Here is a 9,696-nt window from a genome sequence, read left to right as displayed (position 1 = left end):
GGTTAGTACGAATACGAATGCGAATATGAATAAAACTAATAGGATAGAACGAATACGAATACGAATCTAACCAATAGCATAGTACGAATACGAATGCGAATACGAATATAACTAATAGGATAGAAATAGGACTACGAATGCGAATTAACGCCTTTGGATGACACCAAGACTTCGAATATACTGCTAGTGTACCCCTTGAGTGTCACCAGAGTTTCAAATTAAATACGAAAATATGCCTCTGGACCTCTACTGAGTTTCGAATATATCCGCCACATAATGTCGACAGAGCTTCGATTACATAACTAACGTACTCTTTTGGAACTCAACAGAACTTCAAAAATACTGTAATGTACGCTTCTGTGTGATTCCAAATATTCGAAAATACAACTAAGTTAGTAGATAATAGTCATTCGAATGTAGAATAACTAAGGGTTTAGAATACTTAACGAATACTATACACCTGGTAATTACTAGTACTTCGAAATCAAACCTAAGAACCAACTCAACACATAGGAAAATATGGGGTTTTCCTGGGATAACATAACAATTAGTAACGAACTTAAAATCAAATAGACAACTCAACACATAGGAAAATATGGGATTTTCCTGGTAGCACATCAACACATAAATGGATAAAGTAACAAACGAATAACTAAAACTATAAGGAAAATATGGGATTTTCCTGGAATGACATAACCAACCGTTTTCGAAATTGTAACAAAGGATAACCAAACTGTTTTTATAAGAAAATATGGGATTTTCTTGAACAACAACTTTTTCAGAAAGCAAAGGAAACTCCTTCTTTCAAAACTAAACTGCTTATGAACTCACCAGCTTTATGCTGATTTTCAAACCGCTTGTATTCTCAGGTCAGCGTTAGACAGGTACATCGCAATGTAACGACCCAATTTTCACATCCAAAAATTTCGTTATAAAACATTACATGAAAGCATTAATAGTTAAAGCATTGTTTGATTAAACCATTTCACATCGAAAACCAAATTGAAAACCACAACATTCGATCAATCAAATATCAGAGTCTCAATCCCAGAATAAACTCGTAACTGTGGAAACAAGAGAGTGTGTGTGTGTGTGACATGCTGCTACCGTGCCGGCTCCTTTCCCCTAGCTGAGGAGGTACCTGAAACCAAAACTGAAAATCGTAAGCACGAAGCTTAGTGAGTTCCCCCACTGTACAACATACCATATAAACTCATAACATACATATATTGTCAGGCATATATGGGTGCCCGACCTACCCTTTCGGTCCTCTCGACCGGATACTGCCTAGCATATCTGGGTGCTGGCCTCCCCTTCGGTCCTCTCGGTGCTGGCCTCCCCTTCGGTCCTCTCAACCGGATACTAGGGAACTATTTCTCCCCTCTACTACTACCACATAAAATGTATCACAATATCAGAATCTATCTATCATGGTTGGGTATGACTACCCCTTCGGCCTTACCGACCGGATATCTCGGGGATTATCTCCCCCTACTGTCACTAGCACATAGCCTCATATCATACTAGCGCATAAACATAACACAGGTAGTAGTAATCCCTAGATGAATATCACAGAGACAATCATCTACATACAACTCCTACTGGTGGGTCGGCATTGAGGCCGTAGACCCACCGCTACTGGAAGGTAACCCACCTCGAAGTAGCTGCTGATCTGATCGGGAAATGACTGTCTACTGCTGCTGCTGCTGCTCCGGAAATCCTCCGGCTGCAATTCCCACAACACACTCAATCAAACACTGATAACTGTCCTTTGGGTAAAATGACCATTTTACCCCTGATCATGCCCTAAGTTAAAGTCTGAGTCAACTTTCAGTTGACCCGACTCGACGAGTTGGCTTTCCAGCTCGCCGAGTCCCTACCCAACGATTGTCCTGAATCCCATTACTACTCATCGAGTTATGCGACAACTGGATGAGTTTTCCTTCTAAACTGATATTAAAATCCTTCATCCTACTCGCCGGGTTGTATGAACAACTCGTCGAGTTCATCTTCATCCGAAGAACACTTATGCTAAGACTCGCCGAGTTGTATGAAAAGCTCGCCGAGTCTGTTCTTGATCTAAGGAGATTGCCTTGAAATCGCTGAGTCAGGGCATTGACTCGCCGAGTTCCTCCATAGATGAGTTCAGCTTCCGATTCACTGAGTCACACCCCGTGACTCACTGCTCACTCGACACTACGAAAAGGGGACAAACTCGGAGACTCGCGAACCGACTCGCCGAGTCAGATGAACGACTCGCCGAGTCGTTACCATGCAATTATTATATGGTCGATTCTGCTTGAATCGAGCCCATGCCATTTATAGATCTGAGTTCCTAGAGCATGAATGACACGTAAAGTTTCCAAATTTACGTGTAGATACTCAGCAATGAGGGATTTAGGGCTCAAAATGCCTCAAAAGGGTAGATCTACGGTGAACAAGCAATATGGGTCCATAAAGGTAACAGATCTGAGCTCCCGGAGCTCAATCCTTCCTAGATCTAGAGGCCAATCAACTTATTACGACTTATATTGCACATACAGGCTTGGGGATTGGCTCAAGAATTACTTAAATGAAGTAATAAGCATAGAAACATGGGGAAAATGGGTTATACCTCAAAGGGACTGCTGAGAGAGCACAAAGATGCTTGGATTCCTTCCCTTCCTCTTGATCTACTTCCCTTTTGCCTCAAAACCTTCAAGATCACACAACAATTGCTTCAAACTCTAAATGAACAACTTAGAACGAGGGTTGGAAGCTCGGGGGGGGGGGGGGGGGGAAGGGGGCTGGCTTGGGGCAGATATGTTGTTTAAATAGGGTGCAAACCCCTGAAACTTAGGGTTTCATCCAACAGTTGTGACTCGCCGAGTCCAGGATATGGACTCGCCGAGTCGCCAACTTAAACGTTTCCCGGGTCCCGCATCTACTCGGCGAGTCGGACCTATGACTCGCCGAGTCCAAGGCTAAAAGAAGAGAAATACTCAAATAATATTTACGTACCAGGTGTTACAAATCTCCCCCACTTATTTTAGACTTCGTCCTCGACGTCTGCTGCTTGATCCTGAAACAGCTCGGGGTAATGCTCCATCATCTCGTCCACCGGCTCCCAAGTCCATTCCGAACCCTTGCGGTGTTGCCATTGCACCTTCACTAGCTCCACCCTCTTGTTCCTCAAATCCTTCGACTTCCTGTCGAGGATTGCGACTGGGCGCTCAATGTAATTCAGGCTGTCATCAACCTGAATGTCCTCTAACGGCACAATCACTGAATCGTCCACTAGGCACTTTCGCAGCTGAGAAACATGGAAAGTGCTGTGGATCTGGCTGAGTTCGGCTGGCAGATCCAACCTATATGCCCCCTTGCCCACCCGGGCTACGACCCTGAACGGTCCGATGAATCTCGAGCCCAACTTGCCCCACTTCCTGAATCGAATGACGCCTTTCCAAGGCGACACCTTCAGGAGGACCATATCCCCGACTTGGAACTCCAAGTCGGATCGACGCTTGTCGGCGTATCTCTTCTGTCGACTCTGAGCAGTCTGAAGCCTGCTCCGACCCTGCTGGATCCTCTCGGTCATCTTGAGCACCACTTCGGTGCTCCCCATGACTCTCTGGCCAACTTCACCCCAACATATCGGGGTCGATACTCGCGTGATAGCTATTGTTGTAGGAGAACTCGTCCAGGGCAAGATAGGTATCCCAGCTACCACCGAAGTCTAGCACGCATGCTCGCAACATATCCTCCAGAGTCTGGATGGTCCGCTCGCTCTGACCATCCGTCTGTGGGTGAAAGGCGGTGCTAAAATGCAAACGAGTGCCCAACTCGTCATGAAATCTCTTCGAAAATCTGGAAGTAAGACGCACATCCCTGTCCGAGATCACCGATACTGGCACCCCGTGCCGCGCCACGATCTCCTTGATATAGATGTCGGCCAATTTCTCGGCCGATATGCTCTCCTGAATCGGGATAAAGTGAGCACTCTTGGTCAATCGATCCACGATGACCCAAATCGAATCCACTCCACGCGCGGTCCTGGGAAGCTTTGTGATAAAATCCATCGTGATATCTTCCCATTTCCACAGTGGAATATCCAACGGCTGCATCTTGCCATGCGACCTCTGATGTTCGGCCTTGACCTTCCTGCAGGTCAAGCAGCGCTCAACGTACGATGCCACATCCCGCTTCATGCAGGGCCACCAATAATCTAGAAGAAGATCCCTATACATCTTCTTCGCCCCGGGATGAATAGAGAATCGGGACTTGTGCGCTTCCTCCATCAAAATCTGGCGCACGCCTCCGTGATACGGCACCCACACCCTACGGTGTAGTGTCAATAGTCCCCGGCTATCATAATCAAAGGAGGAAGCCTGACCCACCACACGCTCGCTCTTCCGATGCTCCTCCTTGATAGCCTCCTGTTGAGCCTCCCGAATTCGCTCCAACAGGGGAGTCACCATGGTCATCCTCATGCAAACGTCCCTGGTCGGCGTTGCCTTGCGGCTAAGCGCATCGGCCACCACATTGGCCTTCCCCGGGTGGTAGAGGATCGCGCAATCATAATCCTTTACCACGTCCAAACACCGATGCTGCCTCATATTCAGATTCGGCTAATCCATGAGGTACCTCAAAATCTTGTGGTCTGTGTAGATGTTACATCGAACCCCGTAGAGGTAATGCCGCCAAATATTGAGGGCAAAAACCACCGCCCCCAACTCCAAATCATGTGTCGGGTAGTTTGCCTCGTGAGGCTTGAGCTGCCTCGAAGCGTAGGCAATGACGTGCCCCCTCTGCATCAGTACCGCGCCCAACCCAGAAATAGACGCGTCGCAGTATACCACAAAATCCTCTACGCCCTCTGGCAGGGCTAAGATCGGCGCCTCGCACAGTCTCTGTCTCAGTGTCTCAAACGCAGCCTGCTGCTCGGGTCCCCACCGAAAGACCACGGCTTTCTTCGTCAGCCGCGTCAAGGGTACGCCTATCTTGGAGAAATCCTGAATAAATCTCCGATAGTAGCCCGCTAATCCCAGGAAACTCCAAATCTCAGATAGAGACTTCGGAACCTCCCATCTCATCACGGCCTCGACCTTGGACGGATCGACCAGAATCCCGTTCTGGTTGACAAGGTGTCCGAGAAATTGCACCTCGCGCAACCAAAACTCACACTTGGAGAACTTGGCATTCAAGCTCTCCCTCCTCAGGGTCTCGAACACCTCTCCCAGATGATCCTCATGCTCCTCCTGAGTCTTGGAATAAACCAAGATGTCATCGATAAAGACTATCACAGACCGATCCAGCATTGGTCTGCATACGCGGTTCATGAGGTCCATGAACGCGGCAGGAGCATTGGTGAGCCCAAACGACATCACCACAAACTCATAGTGGCCATAGCGCGTTCGAAACGCGGTCTTCTGCGTATCCTCCTCCCTGACCCTCATCTGATGATAACCCGAACGCAAATCAATCTTGGAGAACCAAGATGCTCCCTGAAGCTGGTCAAAGAGGTCATCAATCCTCGGGAGCGGGTAACGGTTCTTCACCGTTACCTTGTTCAGCTCCCGGTAATCTATACACATCTGATGCGACCCATCCTTCTTCTTCACGAACAAAATCGGGGCTCCCCAGGGTGAACTACTCGGTCGAATGAATCCCTTGTCTAACAGCTCCTGTAGCTATGTAGACAACTCCTGCATCTCAGGAGGAGCCAACCGATACGGTGTCTTGGCTACCAGAGTCGCACCAGGAACAAGGTCAATCCGAAACTCCACCTGTCGCTCCGGAGGTATCCCAGGAAGCTCCTCCGGGAAAACATCTGCAAAATCTCGAACCACCGGAACCTCGCTCACTGTCGCCTTACCCGCCTCTCGAGTATCCATCACATACGCGACATATCCTGCGCATCCCTGCTGAAGATAGCGTCTCGCCCTTGCTGCTGAACATACTGCGGCTCCACACTGCGGCTTCTCGCCATGAATCACTAACTCTCCCCCACTTGGGGTCCTGACCCGCACTAGCTGCTGCGTGCAATCTATCACCGCCCCGTTAGGGCTCAACCAATCCATGCCAATAATCACCTTGTTCCCACGCAGCAGAATGGGAACCAGGTCTACTAAGTAGCGCTCCTCGAACAGACGCAATACACAATCCCAAAACACCATCGATGCTCGCACCGATCGATCATCAACAATCTCTACCTCCAGAGGGCAATCCAACATACCCAAAGACTCAGGAAACTTCCTGCTAAGCGCAAGAGACACAAATGATCGGGATGCACCCGAATCGAATAACACCTGAACTGGGATACCGTTCACATGGAACGATCCTAAAACATATATATACATACGGAGCACATATCAATATCATAACATCATAAAAATAAAAGATAGAGGGAAAGAATCATACCCGTCACCACATCGGGTGCGGTGCGTGCCTCCTCGGTAGTCAACTGAAATGCTCGGCTCCTCACCACCGGAGCCTCTGCCTTGCCCTGCCGGCCATCCGTGATCCGCAGGGTCGCTGGAGCTGGCGCCTTCACCGGCACTAAAACTGTCAACTGGGGGCAATTGGCCTTCTTGTGGCCCCTCTGGTTGCAGTGGAAACACAACAACTCCGATGTCTGAATAACTGCTGTCGGAGCAGTGCAATCCCTGCTAAAGTGCCCAGGCTTGCCGCACTTGTAGCAGCCTGATGATCCCAACCGGCACGCTCCCTCGTGCGTCTTGCCGCATTTCCTGCAGCGTCCCCGTCCCTGCTGGCCTTTCGGCCCCGCATCTGATCCCTTGGGCTTCTTCCCCGAAGCCCCTCCTAACTGACCCTCTTCTGCCTTCTGTTTCCGGTTGTGCTCCAAATCTATCTCCCTCTCCCTAGCAATCATGGAGTCCAGGGTAGGGCAAGCCGAAAAGCTAACATGCTCCCAGATGTCAGCTCGTAGTATGTCATGATAACGGGTCCTCCTCATATCCTCATCACCAGCATACTGAGGTACCAACAAAGCCCTCTCCCGGAACTTGGCGGTGATCTCCGCCACAGTCTCCGTCGTCTGTCTCATGTCTAGAAACTCCCTGGCCAGCTGCTGAAGCTCGACAGCCGGCGCAAACTCTGCCCTGAACCTGGTCACAAAGTCCGACCAGCTCATAGCCTCCATAGTTGAGGCTCCCAACGAGTCACCCACTGACTCCCACCAATCCCGGGCTCGGTCCCGTAAACACCCTGCTGCATACCTCACCTTCGACCCCTCGGGGCAGAAGCTAGTCAATTGTGCAGACTCGATGTCTGCAATCCATCGCCTGGCAGCAATGGGGTCTTTCACCCCATGGAAATTCGGCGCACCACTGCCCCTGAAGTCCTTGAAGGATAGTGTGCGACATCCCGACTGGCTAGATACCATATCACTCCTGAATGCCCGAAGGCGATCCTCCATCAACTCGATGATCCCTTCCTTGATCGACCCAAAGAGGATGGGGGTCGACTCAAGGATGCCTCAGGTGATCTCTGACGCGATGAACTCGCGTAGTCCCTCATCTACCGGCTCGGAACCTGATCCCGAACCTGACCCCTCTCCTGAACCGCCGTCTACCAGCCTCGATTGAAGTACCACCATTCTGCAATACATAATACAATCATTAGTGATATTGATACTTCCGGAGGGTTCACTGCTACTTACAAGTTCCCTGGTCTTATCTTGGCCTTCCTTGGTTCGGGTACGGATCCTCTGCTTTCAGTAGTACGGGCCCATACTACCTTCCACATCTATCCGTACCTTCTTCATGGAATGCCTCGACTCCACCAGATCCCTTTCACTACTGCTGATCACTGCTATACTCATCCTAGGCTTGCCCTAGGAAAATCTCTGATTCTACTCTATCCAGTCCTTAGCTGCTGCAGGCCTCCTTGTAATGCCAATTCGCCATTACCCGAATACCATCACATGTGACGAGGCTCAGATAATCCTTCGAGTACCCGACTCGTCCCTACAACGGTTGGACTCAAACGAGAGTTGCGCAGTAGGATCAAATCCGGCACTCTAAGATTATTCAACCCTGATCACATGTGACGTGACGTATTCGCCTAATGGCTAACTCCCATTATTCAGAGTCCCACATAGCACGAAGCAAGCAGCATTCAGACAAGGGTAACAATCTCAATCAACTCTATCCGCTTACAGGAACTGAGCTAGCATAAAGTGCTAAACTCATACTATCAGGCATAACCTAATCAGGCTATCCTACTTACTGTCTACTCAATATGTAGCATGCAATTCTCATACAACTGAAACACATAAAGCAGGCACATAAGGCATCACTCCTAGATCCTTAGTCCTATTCTAGCATGCTATTCTACAAAAGCTGATAAAGCATAACATAAACTTGTATGGGTACTTTGGGGAATACTTATTTGAGCTCGGCCGGTCGCGCACATCACACACTTCGTTCTTTCTCAAAACTCTTTCTCAATTTTAGAAAACTTTTTCTTTTAGGAAATCTTTTAATCCCTTGATTTGAGTCCAGACACCCCCGAAGGTGTGTCCGGATCCCTGAAACCAGGGCTCTGATACCAACTTGTAACGACCCAATTTTCACGTCCAAAAATTTCGTTATAAAACATTACATGAAAGCATTAATAGTTAAAACATTGTTTGATTAAACCATTTCACATCGAAAACCAAATTGAAAACCACAATATTCGATCAATCAAATATCAGAGTATCAATCCTAGAATAAACTAATAACTACGGAAACAAGAGAGTGTGTGTGTGTGTGTGACATGCTGCTACCGCGCCGGCTCCTTTCCCCAAGCTGAGGAGGTACCTGAAATCAAAAATGAAAACCATAAGCACGAAGTTTAGTGAGTTCCCCCACTGTACCACATACCATATAAACTCATAACATACATATATTTTCAGGCATATCTGGGTGCCCGACCTACCCCTTCGGTCCTCTCGACCGGATACTGCCTAGCATATCTGGGTGCTGGCCTCCCCTTCGGTCCTCTCGACCGGATACTACCTAGCATATCTGGGTGCTGGCCTCCCCTTCGGTCCTCTCGACCGGATACTGGGGAACTATTTCTCCCCTCTACTACTACCACATAACATGTATCACAATATCAGAATCTATTTATCATGGCTGGGTATGACTACCCCTTCGGCCCTACCGACCGGATATCTCGGGGACTATCTCCCCTACTGTCACTAGCACATAGCCTCATATCATACTAGCGCATAAACATAACACAGGTAGTAGTAATCCCTAGATGAATATCACAGAGACAATCATCTACATACAACTCCTACTGGTGGGCCGGCATTGTGGTCGTAGACCCACCGCTACTGGAAGGTAACTCACCTCGAAGTAGCTGCTGATCTGATCGGGAACTGACTGTCTATTGCTGCTGCTGCTGCTCCGGAAATCCTTCGGCTGCAATTCCCACAACACACTCAATCAAACACTAATAACTGTCCTTTGGGTAAAATGACCATTTTACCCCTGATCATGCCCTAAGTTAAAGTCTGAGTCAACTTTCAGTTGACCCGACTCGACGAGTTGGCTTTCCAACTCGCCGAGTCCCTACCCAACGATTGTCCTGAATCCCATTACTACTCATCGAGTAATGCGACAACTGGACGAGTTTTCCTTCTAAACTGATATTAAAATCCTTCATCCTACTCGCCGAGTTGTATGAACAACTCGTCGAGTTCAT

Source organism: Lactuca saligna, chromosome 2, assembly GCF_052625555.1.
Source record: "Lactuca saligna cultivar CGN05327 chromosome 2, ASM5262555v1, whole genome shotgun sequence".
Taxonomy (NCBI): domain Eukaryota; kingdom Viridiplantae; phylum Streptophyta; class Magnoliopsida; order Asterales; family Asteraceae; genus Lactuca; species Lactuca saligna.
The sequence above is the reverse complement of the archived record's forward strand: the minus strand, read 5'-3'. Positions refer to the sequence as shown.